This window comes from Sapajus apella, unplaced genomic scaffold (assembly GCF_009761245.1).
Source record: "Sapajus apella isolate SASKATOON/1434 unplaced genomic scaffold, GSC_monkey_1.0 scaffold8, whole genome shotgun sequence".
Classification (NCBI taxonomy): Eukaryota; Metazoa; Chordata; class Mammalia; order Primates; family Cebidae; genus Sapajus; species Sapajus apella.
In genome coordinates this window covers 27,248,421-27,264,930 of record NW_022436948.1, presented here as the reverse complement: position 1 = coordinate 27,264,930, position 16,510 = coordinate 27,248,421, and positions in this window count along the sequence as shown.

Here is a 16,510-nt window from a genome sequence, read left to right as displayed (position 1 = left end):
AACAATTGTTCAAAGAAATGTCAACTTTTAAGGTTCTTTCTAGAAGAATGAAATTTGTACTCTAATTTATGTGGTGACTTTTTCAATTAGAGAGGAAAAGTGATTAATAGAATCTCAAAGGAATTGTATCTTATGTTTAAAGAAAACGTGTTTTCTTTCCATGGGATGCTCTCTAGTGAAGGCCACCTAGTGCACTGACTAAAAACAACCAAATATATTCATGGGACAAAGAGGTAATTTTTTTTTCTTTTTTTTGCAATTAGACATATAACAAATGCTCATCTTACCTTGAAAGAAAAATGTTCAACTCGTATATTCTTTCCAGTTCATTTTCTTTTATTCAGCTCTATGACTTAAAATATTTTATATGTAACTCTGAAAGAGCAATTTTCTAATAAATAATAGGACTATGTGTTTCTAAATTTAAGATATAAAATGTAATCCCTACCTTATCTCTTAGTGATTGAGTCAGGAAATTCTCTTTGCCTACTATTTACCTATCTATAAGATATGTGTTTCTATAAGGAATACCCACATTTATAAGAAAATATATTTTATTGACCCCAATGTTGATTTTCTTTATAAAAACTGCTTATAAAGTTTATTCAAGGCCAGTGTGGTCTTTACTGATGAATGAAATTTCATGCAGACTTTCCTTAATGTCTTCTTTTAAAAGTAACATAGATATTGGAAAAAAAGATGGTTTTTCTTTGACTTCAAGAATTGCAAATTTTAAGGAGAATGGAGGCGTGGGCTTGCTAGTGACCATCTTTGTTGCCATTGTGGAAAGAGTCTACCTGAGAATGAAGCCCACATGGAATTCATCAGTTCCTAAGTATAATTTGTCAGCTTAAAATAAGATATTTATTCATTAATGCATCTATTCTTCACACCCTCCCCCAAGTTCTCTCTGCTGGCTCTGCCTCTCCCTCTCACCTGATATTTCTCTCTCTTTCTCTCCAGTGTTGACTTCATTCTCAAGTAATCTTTCTCAGTGTGGTAGCAAAGATGGCCACCCACCACTCCAGACTTGCATCATGCAACGCCCTACAGCCTGTGAATCCAGAAAAAAACAAACAAACAAAAAGGTTCCCTTTACCCCAGCATCAGTTTCAGTTGTCAGAAAATCTTGGATTGGCTCTGTTTTGGTGACATGCCATCTGTGGATCCACTTACTTAATAAACAAGGGCTACTCTGATTGGGTGGCTAATGTAGGGAAGCAAAAGAAGACTAGCCTATCCAAGTCATGAGGATGAGTGAGGGTCTGTCAATGGTAGAATGTGAAAGGAATTTAAAGCAGGTGGGAATGTAATGGGACACACAACCACCACTGCACAGTTTTTCATCACTGAGTATAATAATGATTGACAGGCTTTTGAAAATGTCTTGGTAAACTTACTGATACCTATCAATCTGCAGTCAGTATTAGTTTATTCTGCCAAATGGCCTCTGTACAGCATGGAAACTATAAAACATCTTCTGCAGCAAATCTCAGCCTTAAGTGTCATGAAATTAATTACCTTTATTAACGCTTTCCATAAGCATTTAATATATGATATATACCATGAAAGTCAGCATTTGGTCTCATTTAGGAATTTGAAATATTAAAAATTATCTCGGATTACTAGAACTAGTTTGGTAAAGAAGAGATGATGATTTATTTATTTATTTTTGAGACAGAGTCTCATTCTGTCACTGAGGCTAGAGTGCAATGGTGTGGTCTTGACTCATTCCAACCTCCACCTCCTGGGTTCAAGCGATTCTCCTGTCTCAGCCTTCCAAGTTGCTGGGACTACAGGCATGAGCCACCACACCTGGCTAATTTTTGTATTTTTTTTAGTAGAGATGGGGTTTCATTATGTTGGCCAGGCTGGCCTTGAACTCCTGACCTCATGATCCTCCCGCCTCAGCCTCCCAAAGTGCTGGGATTACAATGTGAGCTACCACGCCCAACCTGATGATTTTTTTCTGTAGCCTATTGTGTCTATCCTTAGCTACCTTATGTTCAGGCCATTTTCTTAAAGCAAATTTTATATTCTCGCTTATATCTCCAGCGTTAGAGATAATTATGTGTTGATTCTTGGAAATTTTTATTTTTGTTTATGAAGTAATTTCTTCCTCTATTACTATTATACACATACATGTGCATTATATATACATATGTGTGTGTGTATGATGTGTATATGATGGATACAATTATAAAATAAGGATGTTAGATTCTTATTTATTATCCTTTACTTTTTTGCTCTTTTATTTATCATAGTATGACCTGGGTGGTTTTTAACATTTTACTGTCAAGAACCACTATTTAGGAATCTTTCTCAATGATAAAAAGATTAATTTACTATGAATAATGGTTCTAATGCAAAACATTTTGTGCTTTTGTTGTGATGCAGATGAGCAAAGCCATAAATATAATTTAGAGAGTTTGAATATGTATTTTAACATTCACAATTCTTCTTACTAATTAATCAAATTACAAAATTATGCTGTGGCTTCCAGTATATTAAAATAAGTTGTCATATTTGGAACATCTGTTTATGGTCTCATTATGAATATGTATTTCTAAAGGGCTGTAGTATAGATTGCCATAAATAATATTTGCAATTTGTTCTGTGGAAAAATGATACCTCCTTCCCTTCACAATGCTTGTTTTTTTCCCACAAAGTAAATCTTCCAGATAGTATTTTATCATTCCCTTATCAAGACAGAGGAAAAAAGACTCGAGTCTTACATAGCCTTGCTGATTGGTTAAGAAAAGAGGTGGCTGTCATCGGCAGCCTTCCCAGACACTGTACCATGGCTCCAGACAGTCAGCTGGTACTATCGCTTTGTCTCAACTATAAATCACAGTCCCGTAATGGTCAAGGCTGACACCTTGACATTTTCAAGAAGAGTAAAAGACCTGATTTGAATGGAAATCAATTTCATTTCACAAATCTTGGCTTACTACAACAAGCCTTTTCTTGTGTCTTCTTGAGACTTATTTGGTATTTTCATGATCATCAGAGGATTATTTGAGTGTTATATTATGCCTTTTTGAAGCTATAAAACCGTATTCATACTTCCTTCTTCATTCTTAACATGAGAAAATTTATTTTTAAAATTTTATATAAGAAAAAATACTAATAAGCAAGTTTTTAAAATGGCAATCAATAGCAGCCAATGTAGTTTTGCAAAACTTTTGTAAAATCTTCTCTGATTTAAAAGTACAAGCTGTGTACACGCATATCCAGATTAACCTTTGATTAATAATAAATATTATCAATTACAAGTGATTTTACACTTCAATCAAGCAGGTCTCAATGAAACTTAAAATCTTTTGAAAAGTATTTTCACTTTTATGTTCTTAGTCATAACGAGAAAGTTTTAAGCTTTAAATTTTAAGTGTTCTACAGCCAAGGATGACTAAGTACTTAATTATGTTAGGTGGGACCTTGCATTAAATTGCATCAGAACTTTTGACCATTCAACCCAAGTGACATAGAAATAATTCGATACTTTACTATGATGAAAAGAAATTCTTTTTAGGGCTTTTAGGAGCTTTGCATTGAATGTTTAAAATTTTTTATGTACTTATTCTGTTACATCTTTCTCCTTTAGAAGAATACTACAATTTCTTTAAAAGCATAGAGTAGAAGAGATTTCTTCTTTCCTGGTGTTTTGTCTTGAACCCTCTCCAAGAGTTATCTAAGCTCAATAAAGCCTTGGGTCTTCTAGACACAATATTAATGAAGAATGTGGACATTACCTGTCTCTCTTTTTTAAGTGTGAAGGGATTACCTCAATGCCTTGTGATGATTTCTTTTCATCTTCATTATTAGTCCTCAACTCTGTCTCAAATCGTAATTCTAAACAGACAAATTTTGATTGTTAAATTCATTATTTTATAAAGCCCTATGAACAAGTGAAATTACAGACAGTTACAAACTGGATTCCCAACTCTTAAATCTTTTTATTCATTCTTCTATCCATCTACCCATTCATTCATAATCTATACAGAACGTGATCCTATGCTAGGTAGGAAGGAAATACAAAATAAAGTTAGAATTCTTTCTTGACAAAATATTATGTTCTTATGAGAATTTGTTTAAAAAACAAAAGAGTTATCAAGTCAGAATGTGATTGATCTACAAAGGAGATGGAAACACAATATTTTGGGATTCTAGAAATGGCATTTATTTTAGTCATTGAAAATGAAGAACAGTTCCCTGGTGGAGGCTACATTTAGCTCATCCCTAGATAGGAAGGATTTCTAGAGAAAGTGATGGAGGGGCTTGGGTTTCTGGGAAAATATACAGTATATACAAATGTGCAGGAATAGGAAAGATGGGCTATGTTTAGCAGTGAATGTTGTTGCAAAGTTAGGTGCATTTGTTGGAAAGGTAGAAATTGAGCGCCTAATAAAAGGTAAGCTGAAATGAGTTTGTGGAGTTCCTATAGAGTTCAGAGAGGCTCTCCTGGAGGTCATGCAATTTTACAATCCAGTAGGCACTGAGGACCTTTTAAATATTTGGAGGCAGATGCAAGGTTGTAAGGTGCAAGATTAATCTGTTTCCAGTCAATATGGCATAATGCTTCAGTCCAGAGGACCTGTCAGAACTACTGAGCAAGCTTTATGTAGACACACCATTTTTCCTGCCCCATAAATTCTGACTCACTAGATGTGGGATAGAGAATGTGCAGGTGTATTTTATAAAAGCGCCTAGATGACTGGCTAACACACACATTAACAGTTGGGTAGAGAATGCTGAAATGAGAAGATGTAAAGGATCATTATATAAGAATAAAGAGTATTGCAATGTGTAGGAAGAGCAAAAATATAAACCAGGGTTTCTTAATGAGAATTTCACATGCCCCCAGACTTTTGGAGTTTTATGTTCCTATGAGATTACATGTAGTATTTTGAGTGTATGTCCTTTTTTTCTGGATAAAATGATCTAATCATGTGTATAATATTTTCAAAGGAGACTAAAGTCGCCCAATATTAAGAACTACGGGGATCATTTAGTATGAAGTAAATGGGAGAAATTTCATGAATGTACAATTGGAAGTATTTAATGACAGAGTAGATTGCATGGGGATGCAATTTGTGGCAAGAAAAAAAGGCAGAGAATATTTCATAAAGTTTTTCTAGCTATCAATACTAAAATAATTAGAATCATCATATTCCCTTTGTGAATTAGCATTAACTTACCCTTGGACTTGTATTTCAGCTAATAGAACTTTGATGTTAGGCATGGTATGAATGTGTCACCACAGGAAGATGTTGAAGCAGTAGTGAAAAATTTAGAGATGACTCCATAGCTTTGGAAAACATTTTCCTAGAAACATAGCTGAACACTTTTGAAGTTAGGGATCAGATTGCTTCCATCTTGTTGCTCTAGTAGAAATGAAAGGAGAAAAATAAAGGTACTGCATTCCTTTTTAAGGAAACAATTTGGAGCTTTTATAAACAGAATCTACTGTACCCTTAGAACTTAATCACAAGATACACAAAGTTTTGGGGCCGAGAGGTGCATGAAAATACAGACTTAATTCCAGGTAGTTATTTACCCAGCTAAAAATCAGAAGAGAAAAGAGTAGATATTGGAGAAAAACTATCAACCTGTCATAAGGAACATTAACAATTTTGTAGCATCTGATAATAAATGAACCCAACCATAATATAAGGATATTTTATCTCAACTTTGTCCTTAAATAATATGTTTTGCTTAGAAAAATGTACAAATTCCTTTATAACATATTTTATGAAACATTTTAAACACCTGTCTTATTCAGGTGATTCGTATCCTGAAAAGATTAAAACCCTTCCATGTTCAACTGGGAAGATAGTATTACTGGTTGCAAATGCAGTTAAACCTACTATTCCAATGTTTCTAAACCTACTAGTCTTGAACCATTTTAAAACAATTTAAGATATTTTCAAATTGTCTAAAGAAACTAGGTTTTTAACAAAATAAAGTCTGGGAAGGGACAAGAGAAAAACAAAATAAAGTCTCACGGATCAATGATAGCAAAAAGTTCATTTTATAAAATTATAAAATGAAAAATTCCAGACTAAATAGACAAATAAAAACAATTATTAAATCTAATCACCAGAGAATATCTCCTATTATCATACAATGTAAACTCATATGTTCTCTTTCCTCATCACATACATGCACTCGATATTTTAATAATCTTTTGTAACTTGTTTTTCAATTGTTATATACTAAGTGAATACTATATGCTTATTATGTTATTTTTTGGTACACTAATTTATTTAACCAGTCAGTCCACAAGTGTACATTGAATTTACTTCCACCTTATTTTTCACCAATATGAACAGTATTATGTTGATAAATACACTTACATACAATTATATGTAATGATTCCCTGGGGGTATTAATTGGAACAGATGATAATGGCCTGAATGAAGATGATGGCAGTGGGATTAGAAAGGCAAAGAGGGATCAGAGAAAGATTTAGGAGGTAGAATTAACAGAGCCAAGTGATTGACTGTATAGTGGAATGATATCTGGAAAACTTAACCCAAAATAATTACCTCCTCACGTTAGGCTGTTGCTCTGTTTTTCTCTGCTCATTTGATCTATGACATTTATTTCTTTCATGGGAAGGAAGAAGCAATCAAGAATAGAATAAACAGAAGATTTTTGAAGTGCCTGTTAGATTATTTTTTAAATGTATAGCGAGTATAATGAACTCTAAAAAATTGATCTGGTTTGGAAGGGATGGGCTAATAAGAAACAAATGATTTTACTTTTAATTTCTAAAGTGCATGGACAGAAATATTGGCCTAATCCTAGAGACCTGGATCATGGAATTTATCATAGTTAACTATCAAATAGAGAAGACTTTAGGATATGATCTGAAAGTAGTTATCCATCACATAGAACACCATGAAACTTTCTAGACTGGGGTCAGTAAAGAGACTAATGTCCTAGAGAGAGAAGAGATAATTGAATATAGGCAAATATTCCCTATTTCACTTCTAGTTTTGCAGCCTCTAGGGGAGGCAGTGAAAATCAGAAACATGTAATTCCACCTTTATTATACACTAAATTATCATACATTCCAGAATATTCTAGTCCATTTTAATATTGTAGATATAATAGTCATAACTATTGTTCTAGATTTTTTCCTTTTCAGTGAGTGAATTTAAAAACCTTGAAAATTGGAATCTTTTTTTATATAGCTTATCCAAAAGTAGCATAAGGCATAGTCTTTGCTGTTTTTCTGAGGTTCATTCAGACTTTAATTTTTCTTCCTTTGTCTTTATGCAGATAATCAAGTCCTTGGTCCTTAGCAAATAGACTCATTTATTCATTCACTCAGTCAACAACAAATACATTAAATACCTTCCATATGGCAAGTGAATTATTTTAAGTTGCAGAATTAGTTTTAGCTACAATTTATTGTATTTGATTTGTTTAATGTTAATTGAACATATCACAACCTTTATGCTGGTTGGAGCATATGCTTCACACAGATCTCACTTAATATTTTAGGATTATAATTAGAAATAAACAAAGCAGGCCTGGTGTGGTACCTCACACCTGTGAATACTAGCACTTCGGGAGGCTGAGGCAGGCTGATCACCTGAGGTCAGGAGTTAGAGACCAGCCTGGCCAACATGGCGAAACCTGACTCTACTAAAAATACAAAAATTAGCTGGGCATAGTGGCGCATGCCTTATAATGGCAGCTACTTGGGAGGCTGAGGCAGGAGAATCGCTTGAACCCAGGAGGCAGAGATTGTAGTGAGCCAAGATCGTGCCACTGTACTCCAGTTTAAGTGAAAGAGCAAGAGTCAAAACAAAAACAAAAATACAAAGCACAGACACACACAAACACACCTACCTACAAGCCCGTAGGAAATTAATGATGGTGCTAAAGAAACCGTTCAGAAAGACTGTAATGGCACATCTTTTCAAAATCGTTGACTAAAATCACCAAGAGAAAAACAAGTGTGATTTCTTTGTTAGTGCTTCTAATATCTTTCCTGAGAATTCATGTGGAACAGAGAATCCAGTGAAATTTGGTGCTTTGCATCATTACTAAGCTCATATCTGCAAGCTAATCATGTGTGATAAGGCTAAAACGTAAAAGCTTTTGAATCAATAGCTCTTTCAGATGACATTCTGATAAAATTACTTCATTTACTTTCCTAACTAGTTTATGTAAGTGGAAAGATTAAGAGAAAAACTTATATTAGGAGTAACAGGATCCAAAGAGTGTATTGGACTTCATTGTTTTAGTTGGCATCTTTGTAAGCCCTTTAATAATCTGATCTCAGAAACATCTATCTTAGACAGGGGTATACTTTCTGGCTTCATTTACTTGAAACTAAGTTAGGGTCATAAGCAGAGGTCAGGTTACTTCTACCTGAAAATTGATCAGAAATTTCATTTTGCCCTTTGGTGTTGCTCTTCTGCCCCCACACCTCAACACACCTTTTGTCCAACAATCCTAAAGCTCCTTTTCATGCGTCATGGCAGTTTAAAAGAATCTGAAATTGTGGATCTCCATATTTACATAATTATATACTGAATATATAATATAATAGGGTAGGGTAAAGTGTTTTTAAAAGATGTGACATCTTAAAGAAAATCCAGAGATATCATAAGTGACTCTAATTTATTGGCAAATTTCAGACTACGTTCTTAGTCATATTTCTGCTAGATGAAACCTACTTTCCATTTTGTGTTTTCTCATTTGCATTACTGCAAAGTTATTCATGCATATGAAAAGGATATTATTCATCTCCATATTCCTTTCTCTCCTTATTCCAAACCCAATGGGTTTATGAGTTATACATAAAGAAACACACTGCTATATCTGTATATTTATACACAGATATCTGTATGATTCAAATTTGATATTACAGCTGGATAGCAACCCCAAGTGATAACATTATGTGCCACATGCATCTTATTACATCATTAATGACATACCAAAATTGTCAAATATGTTGAAATCCAATAATTATAACTGACAGGCTTTAGCATGATTTGCCTCCTTTGGGAATGAAAAAAAAATAGAGGAATATATTTCTGAATTATTCCTCAAAGTGCATATGGCTGTATGATAAGCTCTTGTTTCTTATCTGCTAATATTTTTAGTGAGATGCTGTTTTCAGAGTATTTGTGGTAACTGGTTTCTGAAGTTTTTATGTGCATAAAGCCATATCATCATCTAAATTGAAATTCCAGTGGTATTCCAGAAAGAACTACGAAGATGAACTGAAGAAAAATGACCAACCTGACAGGGCTTTTCCTTTTCTCTAATGTTTGATCCTTCTTATCCTAATATCCCAGGAAGTTATTTCACTTGAAAGTTTAGGCATAATTCACAGAAAAACATTTTGTCTTTTCCATTCTCCAGTTCTACTTCTATCCTTTAGGAAAGCAAATACTATTGCTTCAGTTCCTGAAAGGTTTTCCTCAAAATATCTTGGCATTTGCAAGGCAGAAGAAAATAGAGTTGACAGTGAATTTCATGGGCACAACCTTCATTCATGACAATGATAAAGTATTCAAGAATTCTCACCCTTTGTGTCCTGCTTTATCTGTATTTAGGGATGGCATGAAGGAAGAGAAAGAGAGGGTTTATACTTTTCTCTTTAAAATTAATTTTCATTTAGCCGTTAAAGAGTGGAATAGTTTTTAAGCCCAGAAGACATTGTAATTGCATTTTCCTTTTCAATAATTGTAGCAGATATTAAAGCGAAGAGACAATGGCAGTGACATACAGAATAACCCGGCTTCCTAGGTGGACCCACTTGTCGGAGATCAAACGGCTACAGCACATTTAGGGTTACACTCTCTTTCCCTTCCTCCTTATTCTCAACTGTAGTGGAGCTTTTTCCAAAGTTGCCATGGTAACAGTATATCTGGCTGCTAGCTCTGTCGTAAGTTATTGAACTGAGACTGGCTTTTGGTTTAGCAGATAATTAGGTTCTGTCTCACAGGTTCATTTTCCTGTGACTGGGACGTGAATATGACCTACAGCTGGCCTCAATTTCAGTGTCACAGACAAAACTTTAACCCTTCCAAGCTTTCCTGGCACACTCCTAAGCATTGCTTATGTGTTAAAGGAAGTCCACTGTCGCTCACCCATACCTTGGGGAAGATTACCAAGTCCTCATTTTATTTTTCATCTTCAGCATAACACTAAAGAAAATATGGTTAAGTGTACACATAGAGCATTTTCAAAATTAAAAATATATCAAGAACATGATATATATTTATTTTATATATACTACATGAAACTTTTCATAGTCATATTATTTCCTTGACTCTCTAATAATTTTTAAGCCACACTGAAATTTCTTTTGTTACAATTAGGAATGCACAGAATTTAAATTCAAAACCTCTATGCTCAGGAATATTAGGTGGTTACGTCTATTGTTAGCTTTGAGAACTGTCTGCCAGTTCATTCACACCCTTATCTCTACTTTTATATACCCTGAACTATAGCTGACATTGAAAGGTTCCGTTGGAGTCTCAGGCCGACCCATGTGACAAGGAACAGAGCTACCAGTCTCCTGAATGCCAGAATGTTCACTCAGGGCTTAAGTCTTCCTGGTTTGGAAAACCAGCTACTTTTGCATGTTGTATTTGGAAGATTTCAATCAGTTAAATAACTGCTCTTTGTTTAAGACAAAGAAAGAAACATTACTTTGGGAACAGATATTGAATTCACAATATCCATGGCAACACAGCTGTAGAGTTAGTAAGAGAAGGTATACCTTTCTATGTCAAACAATGGGAAAGACCTTCAAGGAAATCTGTTTAAAATTTTTAGTGTATATCACCTAGAAGCTTAAAATGGAAGGATAAGAAAGAAATAGGGAGAGTTGAGTTTACCAGAATTAAAACATGAATTAAAGGAATTCCATAGTGTAATTGGCTGAAGAATCACCTAACCACATTAATAGTGATAGGTGAAATTTATGAAAGGGAAGATCAGAAAATTCAGCAACTGCATATTGGACTTAAGATGTGTGTGCATGCACATATGTGCATATGTCGCTCATAGATTGTTTTCTATTTTAATCTGTGCCTTTCATACTCAAACTCTAGATGACAAGAGCACCTCAAAGATAGCAGCCTCAAGGAGTAGCCATGGCCCCAGAGTTGTCCCATGGTTGCAGAGAACTTAGTGGAGGAGGCTGAGGTCAGAATGGGAAGAGTTTTTAAAAAGTAAAAAGGGGAGCTGATATGTGAGGACTGATTGCTGTGCATTATTTTCTGAACTGACCTTCTTTTAGCTTCTAATCTCAAGCACATAGCACCTGTTGTTTTCATATTAAAGAACAGTGTTTGTTGAATGAATATATGAATTCTTCCCAAATCTCTGTTCCATGTGGTAAGAACTCAGTTAGCATTCAATTATAATGAGGACTTGGAAAGTCTGCAAGCATTTTTGATTAAAAAAAGAAAAAATGCTTTTAACTGTCTTCTCATGGTTTCAGGTAACGTCTAAGCCCAAAAAACTCAGGCCATTTCTTGCCTGCACTGTTGCAATCGCTTCATAATAACTGTTCTTCTCCTTTATCAACCACAGTCATCTCCACTACATAAAGAAGAGAGGGTGCTAAAGTGTAAATTATTTCAAATCAGCAGCCTCCTCATAATTTGCTAGTGGTTTTCATGTCATTAGAATAACAAGCAAAATTCCTTGCTTGTGAAGCCATATATGACCTTGCCCCTGTCTGCGTTACCATTACCGGCATCAGCTCTCATGACTCATCCCCTTTCTCTCCACCTTGCCTTTTCCCAACCATGCCTGCTAGTCAACTTTAGCCCTTGTGTTCTCTCTGCCAGGAATTGCATTCTCACCAGGAATTGCATGACCCACTTCTTTACTTTATTCTGATCTCTCTGCTCAAATGTGATCTTTTTAGAGACACCTTTCCTAACCATCTTAAAAAGCACCTCATTCACTCTTGGACACCTTTCCTGCTTTTTCTTCATAATATGTATCACTTCCTGATATTGTGTTAGAAAACAAGCAAATAAGTGTATGCCTATATGCTGTTCCCACTAAAATATAAGCTCTTTCTGAACAGGAGCCTGGATTATTTATGAGTATATCCCTAGTGCCCAAAACCTAGTAGACTGGTCCCTATTAGGGCTTTAATAAATATTGGATTCATTTGTTGAATGAATGAATAATTGAATAAGAATATCCAGGTAGAGTATCGGGGCAGCCCAACCTATTTGAAGCCTGTACAACGTTTCTCTGACATAATGAATGCAATTCTTCTACATGATGAAATTACATGAGTACATGAGGATAAAACTAAGCACATAGTTTAGATTTCTTCAGGTCTCTTCCTCAGATTAAGGAAAAACAAAGAAATGGAGCTTATTCCTTCCTCATTCTTACATGAACTAAATCCAAAATAAAGCATCATCCATATACCAAACGCATCCCTACCCTAGCCACTCATGGAATACTTTATCTGTAAAGGGATAGATAGTAAATATTTTTGGCTTTGGGGACCATACCGTCTGTGTCACTACCACTCAGCACGTCTGTTGAGGTGTGAAATCAGCCTTAGACAACACATAAACAAATGGGTGTGGCTGTGTCCCAATAAAATGTTACTTATAAAACCAGAAAATCAGCAGATTTAGCACACGGGCTCTAGTTTGCTGACCCTTGAATTAGAGGGTCTTCCCCCAAATCCTCTTCCCAAGTTATTGACAGAATGCCCATAGGACCATGGCTCCCTCACTTGGTTCTTTCATAAAATGAAACAAATTCAGGGATAGCTGGAGGGCGGAACACCTACCTGTGACGTGACTATTGAGCCTGATTTCTTGCTTTATATCTCTTTAAACTGAATCAGGCCTTAACTATAAACTGTCTCTAACGTAGCAATAACTGGGCCATGTCAAATACTCCCAATGACAAAATTTCTTCTTGAAGAATGAAAGAAGGTTGCATACAGTGGTATGTTGGTATGTGTTTAGCAACTGGCTCTCTTACTGATTTCTGTAGTGTAAATTCTCCCATCCTAGCCATCTGAAACTACCAGTATAATGTCACTTAATGTAGAGTTAGGAAAAGACAGTCTCTTGAATCAGTATGAGCTGGTTCCAGCCCACTGCTGAATACATATTTAAAAGCTACAATAGCTCTGCCATTGCACAGTCTGCAGGAAAGAGTAGTGGACTTGATAGGAGCAATTGGCTGGATAGTCTTTTGGAATGCCAATAAATAATGAAAAAGTATGTAAATATAATGCTGTATAGAAAGCTCTCAAGTTCAGTGCTTGGTTAAAATACATACTCAGTAAATGGTAGCTATTATCATCTTAGTTTAAGTTATTGCAAGCATCAAAATTAAATGTTTAGCTACAGACTCAATCCAATTTTAATGTCATTGTGTCAGTAAGGCCTCTTAACGTTGAAGCAACAAAGATAAAGGAATTTTTTTGTAGCTATTCACAATTCTGCCCAGCTCAAGGTAAAGATAGCAGCAAAATACTCCAACTAGAATAAAAGAAGTCTCCACTTGACTGCAGCTCTTCACAACACTTCACAAGGGTCAAGCTGTGTTAGTTTCCTTCAGTGTTAAACAGAATGCATCTTAGAAGAATAGCTCAATTATTGATTGAATAGTAGGTTCAAGTTGACTATAATTCCAACTTAAGACCAGGGATGGGTCAACGGAAGGGTAAAATTTTCGAATCAAGCCTCAAGGCAAACACACAGAAGTAGTAATATGGATATCTTATATTATTTTGTCACATAGGATACTGTTGCAGCCCAGTTGTGCAAAACTGGTAAAAGGCAAAAATATTGACATCAGTTTGGGTAACTGGATTCCAAAATGAACATCCATCTAAGAGAAATTAATGAAAAATAGTACATGGACCTTGAAAGACATTAATACACAGTTTAGGTTTAAATACTCAGTTTTTGGTAGAAAGGACTACTATACGGTGCTTTGACACTACAGAAGTGCTGTTTTAGCGGTTTACTTTCAAACCTCCTTCACCGATTCCCTTCAATCTATAAAGCTTTCTGCACATCTACAGAAGGTATGACTTAGTGTTTGGTCCATGAAATAAAGTTAAAAAGGAAGCTTTTTTTTCTTTACTTTCTAGTTAATGTTGATATTTTTCTCATGCTTCTATTAGTACATAATTCAGATACATTAGTTTTGAAGTTTTTAATCCCTTCTGCTTCTTGCGGGCTCTCTGTTCTAGATCAGCATAATGTGTGGAACACCAGCCAAGTCCTGGGCAGAGTCCTCTCCATTGTCCAAATATTACTGAATCAGTTGAGTTTTCTCTGTTTTCAATGAATTATTCCATGTATTTCTTTGCTACTTTTTATTTTGGCTTTCTGTTCATAGCAAACAATAGTTTTGTTTCTAAAAAATTTCTATTATGAAAATTCCAAAAATATGCAAATTAGAGAGAATAGCATAATGAACCTCTATGTGCTTATCACACATATAGGTTTAATGACAACATATATCAATTTATGGCCAACCTGGTTTCATTTATACCACCTTTCGCTCATTCCTAACTCCATGGATTATTTTGAAGTGAACTCGTGCATCATGTAATATGCATACGTCAATAAATATTTCAGTATGCAACTTTAAAAGAAAGCACTGTTTTTTAAACCTCAGTAGCATGATGGCTCCTACAAATATTTACAGAACTTTCCTAGTATTATCAAATTCTATGTCTGTAAACTTCCGATTGTCTCATTTTTTGTTTTTACTGTTAATTTGTTTGAATGAAGATGGCGTTCGATGGACATGTTTTTAAAGTCCTTTTTAATCTATTGGTCCACTTTCAGTTAATCTTTTGCAACTTATTTATTGATGGAACTGGGTTATTTGTCCTTTATTGTTTCCCTCATTCTGGAATTTGCTGTAATGTCATTAACCATGTTCTTCTTTCCTGTATTTTCTGTAAGTTTTGAGCTAGACTGAAATATTTTAATCAGATTCCTTTTTTTTTTTTTTTTTGGTTTTAGTAAGATTTATTCATACATCATAAAATTTGAAAAAAAAAATAACAGAAAAAGGTCATACATGTTTAATTTTTTTATAAAAACAGATAGTGAATAATATTGTAATAAATCCCAACAGAGCATAGAGAACCTGACTTTACTGAAGTTAGTGGGAGGATGTTTGTGATTTTAAAAGTATGTATTATGGTTATGTCATCTAGAAATCAAATATTCAAGCTCATATGTTAAAATTAGTCATCATTACATTTTTTAAAAATAAAAAATAAAATAGGCCAGGCATAGTGACTCATACCTGTTATCCTAGCACTTTGGGAGGCAGAGGCAGGTGGATCATGAGGTGAGATCAAGACCATCCTGGCTAACAAGGTGAAACCCTGTCTCTACTGAAAAATACAAAAACTTACCCAGTCGTGGTGGCATGCACCTGTAGTCCCAGCTACTTGGGAGGCTGAGACAGGAGAATCACTTGAATCTGGGAGGTGGAGGTTGCAGTAAACCCAGATCACACCACTGCACTCCAGCCAGGGTGACAGAGTGAGACTTGATCAAATAAATAAGTCCAACCCAACCTTAACCATCAGTGATTCCATCAGCTGAGCAAATTTGAGTAGCATTACCCTAGTGAATATTAGACTATGGATTATTCTACTCATGTATCTGAAATTGGATTATAGTATGAAGAACTTTCTGAACAAATAAAAGGACATATTTAGACCTTCTCCAATCTAGAAGAATACTTGGTTATGGTCAGAATAATGAATGAGGAATATTGTTTTAGAACCAGACTTCTTTGATGAGCTTTAGGAAGACCAATATGGATCAGATAATAGGGGCAATTCAAAGCATCAGAATTTTGGTGGATTCTTGTGGTGAAGCACAATGAACCCTTCCATCCCGCTCTAAGAAAATGGAGTTCAGAAGCTGGGTGCAGTGGCTCACACTTGTAATCCCAACACTTTGGGAAGCTGAGCTGGGCGGATCACCTGAGGTTGGGAGTTCAAGACCAGTTTGACCAACATGGAGAAACCCTGTCTCTACTAAAAATACAAAATTATCCAGGTGTAGTGGTGCATGCCTGTAATCCCAGCTACTCAGGAGGCTAAGCAGGAGAATCACTTGAACCTGGGAAGCTGAGGTTGCGGTTAGCCAAGATCGTGCCATTGCACTCCAGCCTGGGCAACAAGAGCAAAACTCCGTCCCCTCTCCCGACCAAAAAAAAGAAAAGAAAAGAAAATAGAGTTAAGATAAAACTATGAAGGCACAATATGAAATGTCAGTTGTATTTGCAAAACATAAGTATATGTGTATTCTTGGGAATGGAGAAAAAGTGTGTAATTATTTGTGGCTTTTCAAAAATTTATAGCTTTTAAAAAACCACCTCTATAGTGCCTTTTTGATTCTTCTTATTAAAAAATAAACCTGGAAAAATAGTAGTCTTTAATTTATATTTAGCACATTATGATAGAACTTTAATATCATATCTCACTTGATAGAAATGAAAG